The following is a 14,580-nucleotide window of genomic DNA, read 5'->3' on the forward strand; positions in this document are numbered from 1 at the left end:
TGAGTGTTTCCCAGTGATGGGTTGCAGCTGGAAGGGCATCTGCTGCATAAAACATTTTAAACAAATACTAGTACTTATTCAATAGATACTAGTACATATTCATTAGATACTAGTCTCTTATGAATTAATACTAGTTTTTATTTATTAGATACTAGAACTTATTGTAATAGTGACTAGTAACTATTCTGTTGTTACTAGTAATAAATTTAAAAATATTTCCATTGATTTCTTTGGGCTCAGTAATTGAGATATCAACTATTGAGTTTTGAGTATATGCACTCTCAGAAATAAAGGTACACGAGCGGTCACTGGGTTGTACTTATAGGGTCCATATTGGTACCTCAAAAGTATATATTAGTACCTAAACATTTTCAGAGGAAAACTTTTGTACTTTTTAGATACTAATATATGTACCCTTGAGGTTTTAATATGGACTGTTAAGGTACAAATTTATACCTTTTGAAAAGGTACCTCAGTGACAGCTCGCGTGCCTTTATATATGAGAGTGTGTATTCCAGCTGGGACTAGTACATATTGTTATGTATATTGTTATGTACTAGTAGTTAATAATTAGATACTAGTACCTACAAATAGATACTAGTAGTCATGTATTAGATACTAGTCCTTATTCATTAGGTACTAGTACTTATTCATTAGATACTAGAACTGATGAAATAGATACTACAACTTATTTAAAAGATACCAGTACACATTTATTAAATAATACAGTACATGTTACTAGTAAAAAAAAAAAAAAAAAAAGAATTCACTAGTAATGTTTTATTGATTGATTTGGTGTGGATCCTCATATGCTGGACTCTCATATGCCAAACAAATCGCGCTAACCGTGGGGAAACGAGACAGCTTCCGAAACAAACGTCTATGTGTGAAAGCACCCTATGATTGTTTTTGCACGCAATTGACAGACAGTCACAGCCAAACTTTTGTGACAGGGCAGCACTGGCTTGATCGGGCCAGTAACCGTTGTGTACACTGGCTGGAGCGTCTTGCACGCTTAATGAAAAAAAGATACTGATATCTAAAAAATAAGTACTAACCTGAAAATAGATGAAGAGTTCAGATGCAAAAACCTCTAAATGCTGTTGGAAATGTTCTCCTAAAATCAGCTTTTTTTATGTTTATGTTCAGTTATTTCACTTGAAAGGCAATGAAAAGAACTTATTCAGCACTATAAAAGTGAAATTACTGAGCCTACACACAGGAGTCAGAGAAAAATGCTAATTTTAGAAGAAAATATCAAATATCTTTTAGAGGTTTTTGCATCTAAACTCTTCAGAGAGTGTGGGTGTTGCCATCATTACATTTGAGCTCTGAAAACAGTTTTTTTGCCTTTCAAAGCAAATTTTATGATCAAGTTTATTTAATTGTTGTGTCTAAACATTTATAGACAAGTTTGAGAATATCTCATGCAAGTTTTAGTACTTTAGTAGGCTACACAGTAAGTCTATACAGTTAGCAGGATGTTCTAAACTGCTGGATCATGCTAGTCTTTCATTATCAGGCTGTGGTGAATTGTGCTAAAGGGGCTGGGTTAAGTTGGCACAACTCACCCCCATTTATGATTAATTTTAGCTCATTATTTTATTGTAATTGTATATTGCATTATTACATTTTACCACTTAAGCTTTGTGACTGTCATTGTGAGCTTTGCTGGTAAAAACAAATCAAATAACTATGATGGATTGATGGAGAAGATTGATGATGCAAAAATGGAGTCGTTCCTAGACGTAACGCGCTCAAGAACTACCCACAACCCAAAAACCTGCTGGTACAGCCAGATGCTGAAGTTCACAATTCCCTGCAGCGTCAACAAGCGTGGTGTAAAGTAGTAGGCCAGATCTAAATTGTTGGTCTTCTTTGTAATATGTGGTTCTACTATCGCTAACAAAGTATGAAACTGAGCCGTGAACGTCCTGAAGGTTGAAGGACAATTCACCAATAACTAAATTTACCTCGTTTACTCAAGTATTTTGAACACAAGTGAAGATATTTTGAAGAATGCTACTAGCTGGCACCCGTCGACTTCTAGTAGCGAAGAAAATACTGTAGATGTCAATGAGTGCAGCTAGCAGCAATCCTTAAAATATCTTCACTTGAGTAAAGGATGGCAGAGTATTCATTGTAATACTAGCACAAACTGAAGCATAAGTGTGTTTCCATTACAATTTTCTTCAAAACTTACAATATTTTCCAAATGTTGTTAAAATCTGTTGTGAAATGAAGGCATTTCCATTCTAACCTCAACATTTGGTGATAAGACATTGAAAAACTCCTGACGGTAGTTTAGTAGAAATTACAGTAACTCAAATCACAGTCAACACACTCTTATATTTCACATTATCCTACAAATGGCAAGGCAATGTGCTTTAAACATTTCATGATGCTTAAATATTGTTGTAGAAAGGCTAAATTGTAGTAGTTCAGGCATGTTTTAAGTGCATTACAGTCCTGTATCACTACGCTGACTGATTTCAGTTATGTTAATGCAAGGAGCCGGTGTGATGAACAAAGACCAGGAGTCAGAGATACACTTTATTGAAGACAATAGTTTACAGTTTGATCAGCAGAAAACAACTTCAACACACTCCATGGGGTTCGTAGGCCGCTCTCAATTTCACAGAAATGATAGGAAGAGCAGCACACATGTGGTCAGTGACCAAATAAAATCATCAGGAATTCAGACTTCCATTGATTTCTGAGATTATGCTGTTTTCCGCTTCTGCTGCTCAGATTCTGTACTTCCTCCTGTGAGTGTCGAAGTCAGAGCTGCATGCAAATGAGGGCAGGCTAAAGCATCCCCATTGGTCCATTAGCTCTAGATTGACAGCTCCTCCTCCAGCCAATCAGGCGAGGAGGGAAGCTGACGTCACTCTAATGGCGGCCGATGTGCACAGGCGAGGACAGAGAAGTGTATAATAATTAATTTCTCTTAAATAACAATCTGTGCAGTGAACACACAACAGTGATGGAGAAGAGGACAGACAGGAGAAACTAAAGAAACCAGACATAAAGCAAAACAATAGATAAAAGTTGTTTAAAACAACCCTATAAACAAAGGCCTAATCCTAACCTATCCCTAACAAACACCCTAACCCTAAAAATGTTTACAAGGAACTGGGAAAGCAGAAAAGGAAAGAAAGAGGTGAGATTTGGCCTCATTACTGAAAGATTATTCCTCTATTTTCTGTATGTCTAACCCTAAACCCTAACCCTGACTGATTATAATTCATTAACGAACATGTTTACCTATCAAACCTGTAACTATCACTAACTTACTCAATAACTATAACTTAGTTATTTGAAACAATTAATGCTGTCCTGCCGCAGACAGATTCTACCCCAGCTGAACATTAGCAACTAACACTCAATCTCCGGCATCGCCTGTGCGCATCGGCCGCCGTTAGAGTGATTTATTATTTATTTATTGCCACATCAGCAGCTTATGGCTATTTCATGGCAAAATGGATATACATAAAAATATTACATGATAAAAACTATTTGTAAAATACAAAAATTTGTATTACAATAAAAAGTTACTTATACAAATATATAGGATAGAAATAAATAAAATTTAAGATTTAATAAGATTTAAAAATAATTGAAGATTCTTCCTGATGGTACCTTTTTAAAAATGTCCATCAAAGTAGTCTCCTTATAAAAAATGTGTCTAATAGTATTCAAACTTCCACATTCTAACAAAATATGATTCATGGTAAGCCATTAGAGTGACATTAACTTTCCTCCTCGTCTGATTGGCTGGAGGAGGAGCTGTCGGTGGACCAATGGGGACGCTTCAACCGGCCCTCATTTACATGCAGCTCTGACTGCAACACTCACAGGAGGAAGTGCAGAATCTGAGAAGCAGAAGTGGAAAACAGCAAAACAATTTGACATAAATGGAAGTCTGAAACCCTGTTTCCTGCTGCTGATGGGCTCTACTTCATGCTGAACCACTTGTGCTCTATAATCTCCTCTAAAACAGGTCCTGTGTCAGGGTAGAAAGCATAAACTCCTCATGTTCATGAATTGTCTTTATTTTCATTAGTCTCTTAGCCACGGCTGATCCAGAATCTCCTCCACTGTATGCTGGATCTCTCCTTCAGCATTCAAAGGGGACCAGCAGGTACCCATAAATGCCATGAATTCTGTAACAAGTAAAGAGAGAAGTTTGGTTAATCGTGGACACACAACTGACATGTGTGAAAACATGACACACACACAGAGGACTTAACCGTTCTGTTGTCTCTAAACCTCTAAAATAAAGCAGATCAGTTTAATTTTAAACCTCAAATCTATTTAGCACAAAGAAACAAGCTGATCTTCATCACAAACACACACACTCTAAGAATGTTCAGGTTTTCCCTTATTAGTGTGCAGTATTACAGTAGTATTCACTCAGTGAACAACACTCGACTCTAACTACAGTAAAGGGGGATTTTTATCATGATAAATGAACCTTCAGGAGTGTAAACAGTGTTTAGCAAGACAGTATTCATAAAAGATAAAGCAGCAGACTCTTATTATATGTGTGTGTGTGTGTCAGTAGTTTTTGTTGTGTAAAAATGCTTTTCACAGCTTAAATTTGACCCCAATGACCCCCGTTGTGCCTTAAATGTGTTCAGCCTTCAAGAAAATATAAAAGTAGAAAATTATTGTTTTTTTCTAATGTCTGCCTCATTTTAGAAATGTCACCAAACCTCAAGATCAAGAAAAACATTAGCCCCCTTTTTTAGAACCTCTTACTGGTAAATTCAAAAGAGCGCTGTTCACACAGGCACAGATGTTCTGGATTTTTTCTGGAAAAGACCGTTTACACATTCATTCCAAAATACCGGTAAATTCTGACATCAACCATAAATGAGCTCTAAACGGCTGTGCTTGTATTTGTAAACACAGAAGGTGTCTGGCTTTTGTTGATGGTACATAATAAGTGTGTGTGTTGGCGCTCATTGGCTGACAACGGTTTATCATAAGCATCTTATTGATAATTATTTCCACAGTTGCCATTAAGAAGGAACATAGAAACGTGATCTGACTACCATCTAGCAGCTAAATGTGTCTGGAAAAATATTCAAAGGCTTTTATTTTGATAAACAGCTTGGATGTGAATGCGTCTGAGTGTTCTGATTGGCTGGAGTAGACGTCTCACGTCAGCGTGTTCCAAGCGGGAACGTGCTCTTTCCAGCAATTTTCCTTTTGCGTTCACACAGCACAGTATTCTGGCAAATTACCGGTAATGTTACATCTTCTCTTTCCGGAAAACTGCCAGAATGAATTTACCGGTATTTTCAAAAAGGGTTTTTTTCTGCTATTAAAATGGGGCCTGGGTCATTTCTGACCCCAAAGTCAACAGGAGGGTTGAACAGTGTTAGTTAGAGTCATCTTCTTACCTGTAGGTATGCTGGAACAATGTCTTGCTATATCCTGCACGATGTCAACCAGCTGATTCACCGTCATTTTTTCTGCTCTCTCTGGAGATATCCTTATATCTGGCCGTGGGTGATTCTCTGGATCTGTCAGGAAGAGATGAGCAAACGGATCAGCTAAAACCCCATTCAACTGATTATTAGAGACTAATGAAAGTTTACCGTTTCCTCCTGAAATAATCAGACTTACCATGGAAGATGTGCATCCCACATCCAAAATCTATCAGCTTAATGTGCAGAGGTGGGCCCATGACCAGGATATTACGATTATGAATATCATAATGACAAATTTCCTGCCTCGTGCACGCTTGAGCCGCTTTCACAATCTGCTGGATCAGTGTGCGAGCGTCTCTCTCCTCCAGGTATTTGTGCTCCTGCAGGAAATTCGCTAGTGTTCTGCACAGGCTGGGATGCTCTATCACCAACGCTATTGTCTTCTGCATTCCCTGAAAGCAAATGCAATCAATTAAAATCAAGCACATGACAGCAGTCCTCAGGTCAGTCTTTACACTGGCTTCCAGTTACATTCAGGATAGATTTTAAAGTAGAAACGAGTTTATTTCGCTTACCGCACCGGCATATTATTAACCCATGTGCTTTTCTGAAAACAAGACAAAAGTTATGTTCTTGTCCAGAAACGCTTCTGGATTTAAGAATTTTTAGTTACAAAATCAAGACAACAATAAGAAACAAGACAAACCCTCTTGCAGTGCATCGTGCATGAAATGTACTGAATCAATAGACTTACCCCATTAGGCAATTTCTGCTCTTTCACCAAAAACCACTCCTCGAGTTTGACGAGCAGCGGGCTGGGGGAATCTCTCAAAATGGTCATCATCGCCACTTCCTTTGGTAGCTCTCCAGGATAGCCAGGCTAAAGATAAAGTGCACATTAGCTGCATATCAACAACATATAATCCTGTTTCTTAATATAACGGTAAAAGAAAATCTTTAAATCAGCAGTTTTCTGTATTTTGTGATTCATGTTTTTTGTGTGTGTTTATGCTTTTGAATTGCATTATGGGAGCTTGATATATATTACCTGTACTGGTCTTGTCAATTGTGCTGTAAAAACCTGGTAATTAGGCTTCTGACGGTATAAGATTTTCATGTTGTGATCAATTGCGAAAGCTTTGGTATTATCAAGATATTGAGCTAAGCAGTGAAACAGATTACTTTAACAGGTATAACGTGTATTGCTTATTAAATACATGCAAAAAGTACAATAGTTAACACTAAAATTAAGTATAAACTAAACTACTTTAATTAAATTAGCTGATGTAAACAAGGACCTTATTGTGCAGAGTTAACAAACACAAGGCTAAAAAATAGTCACTGAATTTTCAATGTCGTAGCCCAGATTAACATGAGAAAATCTTCATGTTTAAAAATAAATAGCCTATTAAGTCTTCAACAATCTGAATATTCTTAAAGACACGCTAAAAGTGGACATAATAATTATTCATGGCATGTTGGATGCAACAATATTGTGCATGTTCTTTATTTTGATATGTATGATTACTGGAAATAAACTGCCAGTACTTTTTCTGTTAAATATAGAAATATAAAGGCCATTAATAAAGTCACTGTTAAACTGCAGAGTTGAATTTTCAGCATCAAAACTCGGCAGAGCACAGATAAAACTCCCATCATAACCGTACATAAACAGAAAACAGCAGTGAATCACTAAATAATTGACATATTTGTATAAAGTTTGTACATATTACCACAGCCGTAAACAGACTCATCTATTAAGTGTATTTGTGAAGCTTCAAATATGAATCACGGATGATCTTTATAGACTTACCACATCGCTGTCAATATTGGAATCAGTCTCCTTGATGGCAAACTGTGGATGAAAAGGAGAATCAAACATGAGTGAGCAATTAAACATGATTTTTTCGAAGTTGATATCATCTAAACTGGACTAGGGAGATTAGACTTACCCGTTTTCTGTCCGATTTTCGGTATCCAATATAGACCTGGCCGTAGCTGCCCTCTCCTATTTTTTCTCTCACATCATACTTTTCTTGCACTGAAAGATAAAAAACCAACATGTTAATTTGAGACAGGTTCTTGTTATCCCTGAACAGACACTCAATAAAAATGCATTAAAATGTAATATGTACCAGAACCAATAGAAGGCCCTATTCTCTGCGTAGAAGATGGCCTGCTTCGTCCCGAAGGACCAGCAACATGAAACATACTTTGTTCCATATTCTTATCAGTAGATAACTTTCTCTTAAGTATATGAATCAATTTACTGCAATTAATTCTCTGATTGTAAATCCGTTCGCCTTGTCTGAGTGTCCAAATGCGGAGCTTCTCAAAGTCTGTCTGCTCTGTCAGGCGTCTGGATAATTATGACATTCGCAGCTCAGAACGCGTTCTATTTCATCAGATGACGTAGCGTAGAGAAAGACCAAGATGGCGGCGCCGTAGGTACAGGTATTCGCGTTTATTCTTCAGGGTGTAAAAGGTGAAGTGGTATCTTATGGCGTCCGGAATGGGTCAATAACCTGACGCTGCAACGTGCACTCGTCTCACCGAACGTCTCACTGAACGTCTCACTGACGTCTTAAAAAAATATTTTTTTTGCTATTAAATCCATGCAATTTAAGACGCAGACGTGACGTTGACGTCACGTTGACGTCATGTAGACGTCACGTAAATCACGTGTGGCAGTGAAGTGTCAAGCCAGACGTTACGCGTGATTCACGTGTAGCAGTGAAGTTATTTATTTATTTTTTCGCTAACACGTATCATAACACGCTGCTCACACGGCTCAGTGCAGTGTGTGAGCCAGTGCACAATTTTCTTGCCCTTCATACACTCCTCTCAATGGACGTGACATCAGCGTCTGACTTGTTACATGACGTCTGCGTCTACCTTTTTTTTTTAAATATATATTTTTGAGCAGTTTTAGTGTATAACTTATACAATATACAATAATGTTCTGCAAATTAAACATAAATATATTAATATATAATGATATTTGTTTTCAAGATAGCATAAAAACGAATATAAATGTATAAGATAAATAACAAATGTCTCCGGAAGTAAAGTTTAGGTTGTTTATTAGTATAATCATGTCATTTAGTTTTATAAAATCCTTTTTAAATTCGTTTTACATTTGAGTCTTATTGTGTTTTATTTTTTTACATGTTTAATGTAGCCTACAGCATATTAGTGATGACCAACTCATCGATCGCAATCGCCTGTTAGATCTGATACTTTTGCTGTAAAAATATTAGAAAAATAGAAAATTACGTTAACCATTATTGTGTTATTTTTAAAGCACCTGTCTTCATTTTACGTTTAAAACGGAATAGGATTCTTTGAAGAAAAAAACAACTTATTTTATTCTTTTTTTTTTAGAAAGAAAATTAATATTTTATTCAGCAATAATGTTATGTTGATAGTATTTATTTTTTTGATAATAATTTGCCAGGATTCAAATCAATCAATCAATCCTGTAAAAATATCATTGAAAAACTTATGTAATAGCACAACGTTAATCCATTGAATTATCAGGCGACATAAAAATGTTAAAAATTAAACTTTGCATCACATAAATAAACAAAGTATATTAAACTAGAAAATAATTATTTTAAATTGTAATAATATTTTCTATTAACCAAACCCCGACCATTTAATAAAAAATAAATAACCAAAACAGTGTATAATCCTAAAACGTTAGCCTACTATTATTTGAAATATATATATTTTTATATATATTATTATTATTATATTATTATTATTTTTTATTATTTATTTTTGTGTGTGTGTGTGTGTGTGAAAACGTGCTTTAAATGTTAAAGTAAAATCGCCAGTAGGTGGCAGAATGTCACTATATATGCTAAAAATATGTTTACTACAAATTACTTTAGAGGGATTTTTTTTTCAGTTTTCCTCAAAATGGTGTATGTGGGCATTGTAGCACTTTAAATTCATGTAATGCCCGTTTCATTCATACTTGAGCAGAAATTATATATGCCTCACAAAGAAGATGAACAGTCCAGGAAATCCCTAATATGGATGAAGGCATCAGCTATTGCTGTAGTTGAATAAAAATAAGATCTGAATAAACATGACAAAACTTTGATCATTTACACGACTGCGACAATGAATGTTTTATACAGAATTATTATCCCCCTTTGAATTTTCTTTTCTTTTTTAAATATTTCCCAAATTATGTTTAACAGAGCAAGGAAATTTCCACAGTATGTCTGATAATATTTTTTCTTCTGGAGAAAGTCTGATTTGTTTTATTTCAGCTAGAATAAAAGCAATTTTGCATTTAAAAAAACATTTTTAAGTCAAAATGATTAGCCCCTTTAAGCTATTTTTTTCCGATAGTCTACAGAACAAACCATCACTATTCAATAACTTGCCTACCTACCCTGCATTTAAAGCCTGTAAATGTCACTTTAAGCTGTATAGTCTTAAAAATGTCTAGTCAAATATGACTTACAGTTATAATGGTAAAGATAAAATGATTCAGTTATTAGAAATTAGTTATTGAAACCATTATGTTTAGAAATGTGTTGAAAAAAATCTCTGTTAAACAGAAATTAGGGGAAAAAATTAGGGGTAAGGGGCGGGGGGGGGGGGGGGGGGGGGGGCTAATAATTCTTAGTTCAACTATGTGTTCTTACAGCCATTTTAGGTATTTTAATAAGAAAGTCGATTTATAATCCCCTGCTAACTGACATAGCATGTTACAGTAGAATGTAGCTATAAAAATAATAAGCTAGATCCATTAATTCACTGTGATTTAATTACAGAAACAGAAGTGACTGGCCATATCATATCTCGATAACTATGCCTAGATATCTACTTCATATCTAGAAAGCTAGTACAATTTAGATTTTACTGACTAATTCGCATGTATTTACATTGGTATGATTGATTACAGTTATTTTATTTCAACAAAACTACACACATTTTATACTGTGGAAACAAATATTAAGCTTCATCAGTAGTTAGAACTATTCACTTTCGCAAAAGAGAAAAAAATATTATTACCTCATCAACTTTAGCTCCTTAAAACAATGAATAAATAAAGTGCAGTAGCGGAGTTTTTTAAAACCATGTGACAACAGTGCCACTCCCACCTGCCGGTAGAAACAGGTACTGCTGAACAGCTGACGATTTAATTACCCGACACAAACGCGGAATGTTTGTGATGTATGGGGTAATTTTCAGTAACGTTACTTAGATAAAATAAATGTGATACAACATATTTAAGTGCAACACATTCCAAAAGATCAGGGGCCTTTGTCAGTACATCAGGGGCTGATTTTCTGCTTTTCCTGCAGGTGCTAAACACACTTGATATGTGATGATATGGGAGAATTAAGAGAAACCTTGACTCTAAAATGTCGATTCCCTTCCATGTTTTCTGTACCTGTTAATACAAAGTTTGTATGTACCTGCAAAAACATTTAGGCTATAAAAGTACATAATAATAATAATAATAATAATAATAATAATAATAATAATAATAATAATAATAATAAAGTGAGCATGCTCTTGACTTTTGAGGTGTAATTTTTTTGTATAATTATGTCAGAACACCTGTCAGTCAAAACTTGACAAACTGTACAACTACATAAAATTATAACTGTACGAATATTGTTTATGTTATTTAAATTGACATTTAATTATGGCATACCAAAATGTTTATATCATTTGTATAAATATTTATAAATATATACCAGTTGAAATAAAAAGCTGTGAATAAAAATGGTAAAAATAACTCAATTGCAAATTAAACATAACTGAGGATATAAGTGAAAACAATAATAGAGAACTAATAGGTAAAATAAAGCTGGAATAAGCAGCGGAACAGTAAAGTGGCAGACGACACGCAGACGTCACGTTCAGGCAGCGGAACATTAAAGTGGCAGACGCAGACGTCACTTTCGGCAGACGCAGACGTCACGTTCGGCAGACGCTGACGTCACGTTCGGCAGACGCTGACGTCACGTTCAGTGAGACGAGTGCACGTTGCAGCGTCAGGTTATTGACCCATTCCGGACGCCATAGTATCTTAACCTACTGATTAACACTGGTGATGACATTATAAAATACGTGTGGACATTATATTACTCTTTTGACATCTTTGTGCCTGGGGAAACGAAGCAAGAATAAAGTTAATCAGGCAAGGCCTGGCATGAGTGTTTTTTGGCGCGTCCAACACGGCTGATTAATTTGATGACTCTGCATCGGCCTGTTGCTCTGGACTGAATTTAAAATGTGATACGGAATCACAATGCTTTGACACTTGTCCGAACTTTAAAAACGAGGTTGTTGTAGCTGAGCTCTCAGAAACGACCTCCAGACAAATGAAAAGTTTGACAGCGACGGCGCGACAGCTTCTTCTGCATGTCAGTGAGCACAGAGAGGCTCTTAGTCATGTGAAGAAGAGATCGGCGCGCTGAGAGAGGAAAACTAATAGCTGAACGCAAGTGTACAAGATTGTAAGCGCTACAGGTGGAAGTGCTGTTTAAAACTACATGGTGTTACCAAAAAACATGGAGAAAATGTCCGATATGTAGCTATCAACATATTAGGAAAGGTCGTTCCAGATGCTCTTCAGGACAGTGTTGATGTTGCTCACCGTGTGGGTCCCAAACGCGCTGATGGTCATAATCCTCCTCATACTGCGCCGCGTTCGTGACATTACCTGGGGTGCAGATTTCTGAAAACAGACTGAGTCTATCGGAGCCTCGTCACTAGATGACTGGGCAGCGCGAGACAAGCTGTGGAGGGCACGCGAGGAGGGCAAGAAAGCATCCTTCCGCGTTGCTTTTGCGCTGATCGATGTAAACAATTCTCCTACTCCGATGTTCAGTGACTGTTTACACTAGATGACTTATCGCGTTTACGTGTTAAATATAATTAATTTAATTCGCACAAAAAAGCTTAAACTGTGTAAAGCTAACAAGAATGAGCGGGATTAGATTTAATTATTACTTTCCGTTTACCAATCTATTTTCCCCAATTCACTAAATCACCTTAAACACTGTTTTGGGTTGTTGTATCCAGGGATGAGCAGTATCTATGATACAAGTGTTTTAAAAAAATATATTTCAAATACAAAATTGTATTTTGTTATTGGTATTTTACAGGGTTTATGAAAATGGGTGAATATTTGGTATCAAAATACTTAAGTGTTTTGTATTTTTGAAATACTGTAAAATACTTAGTAAGAAATCTACATGACGTAAAAATGTGGCCTCTCATTGGTGCTTTCTCTGTTATTTGCCTAGGATTGCTTGAAATTAGACCTGAAAATGTATTAATATTGAAGAAAGTGGTCAATGCTTGGAGTATGGATGGAAATTATGCATTATTATGTATATTTGGGAGTAATTCCACAATCATTGAAAATAGTATACTGCACAATCCTCTAGTAATATGTAATGGCAGTGCAGTGGCAGTACAGTGTACAATCCATCAGCATCTTTGCTTAGGAAATGAGATGGAATCAAAAACAGGAATATGGAGCCTACAGCATCCTACTCAGCCTCAGTTCTACAGCAGGTGGAAATGTAGAGGAAGTTCATAAATAAAATAAAAACCACCTTAAGATGGTGTACTGATGTTCAGTAAGGGGGTTCTTTTCACTGGGGTGGGGGCTTGTGGACTTGTATTTTTGTGTCACAACTAAAACGCCTTGGAGAAGAGAGATTAGCCATTGGTGGCAGACGGAAATATGACTGAGGCCTCTCTCACCCGCTCTCGGTCACACTGCCTATGTCATGTGTTACCTGCATTCCATTTAAGAGCGTAAGTAAATAAATGCACTCCGGTTTAACAGTAAACCGAGAAGAGAAGTATATTATTAACCTCTGTGTAATTTGAGATTATTTACCTGTTATCATACACGAAAAGGGCTGTGCCAACGTTCGCACATCTTTTACGCGAAATTCCAGTTTTGTGCATAAATTTAATTAGCATTTTTGGATGGAAACATTGCTAATGATGGTGCTGCGCGCATCAGTTTCCCATATTCATCAGAAGTTAAGGCCCAAATTGACACGGGTAATAAAAAAGACTCCGCTTCAGTCATTCTCATGTTGTGAAAAACTATCAAATGTCCACTGTTAATTATATTAGACGTTTGTTTCCAATAGCAATTTTTAAACTTTTAATATACAGGAAGTCTTCGGCTATGCAGAGGTTATTATTAATCAGAAATTGAGTGTACATAGTTTTATGTTAAGAAATGCAGTCTTGAATTTACAAACAGTCTGCAAGTACCGGAGAACAGATGTAACACATTAATAATATCCAGTTTTCAGTAACACTCGTGTAAAAGTCATATTCAACCCGTTTAGTTTTGTCTTCATTCATTTTTGTTTTCAGTCGTGACATGAAGCTCAAGTCTTTAAACACATGATTTATTTACAGCACTTTTTTAAACATAGTTTAACTAACTAATTTCTAATAACTACTTTTGTGTTTCCCAAGGTGACAGTCGGTGCAAAACATTTTACTAGTAATTTTGCAAGATAGTTTTATTCAGATTAAAGTGTAATTAACTAGATTAACAAAGTCAGAATAATTAGTCAAGTTATTGTAAAACTGGTTTGTTGTGTAGATAATCAAAAAATATAAATACGCTTAATAAAACTGACCTTTATTTATTAAAAAAAAAAAAAATCTTTTATTCAAGACAAACTATAAGAAATCAGACTTATCATGACTCCAGAGGAATTATTTTTGTTTTATAGGAAATAATACTGTGAAAATAGGCTTGGTTTGTTAAAGACCACTTGTGAAAAATTATTTTAAATTGACAGGAAGGCAAAAAAATAAAATAAAATACTTCAGCTGTATTTGTTAAAGTTTACACACTGTATTTCCATGATTTCCATAAAAAAATATTTCCATGATTTGTTATTACAGTGTATTTTCTTTTATCAAGTCAATTTAGATTCACTAATGTAGTTGAGATAACAAAAGATTTTTAGTTTATGTTGATTAAAATAATAGCATGGTGGTAACACACTGATTTAACATAAAAATTTGGTTGATTTAACTAATAGATTGTTCACTAGACTCATGAGTCTTTGTTTACCCTGCACATGCTCCGGAGTCAACACAGAAGGCATTTGAAGAA

The sequence above is a fragment of the Danio aesculapii genome, chromosome 16, assembly GCF_903798145.1.
Source record: "Danio aesculapii chromosome 16, fDanAes4.1, whole genome shotgun sequence".
Lineage (NCBI taxonomy): Eukaryota > Metazoa > Chordata > Actinopteri > Cypriniformes > Danionidae > Danio > Danio aesculapii.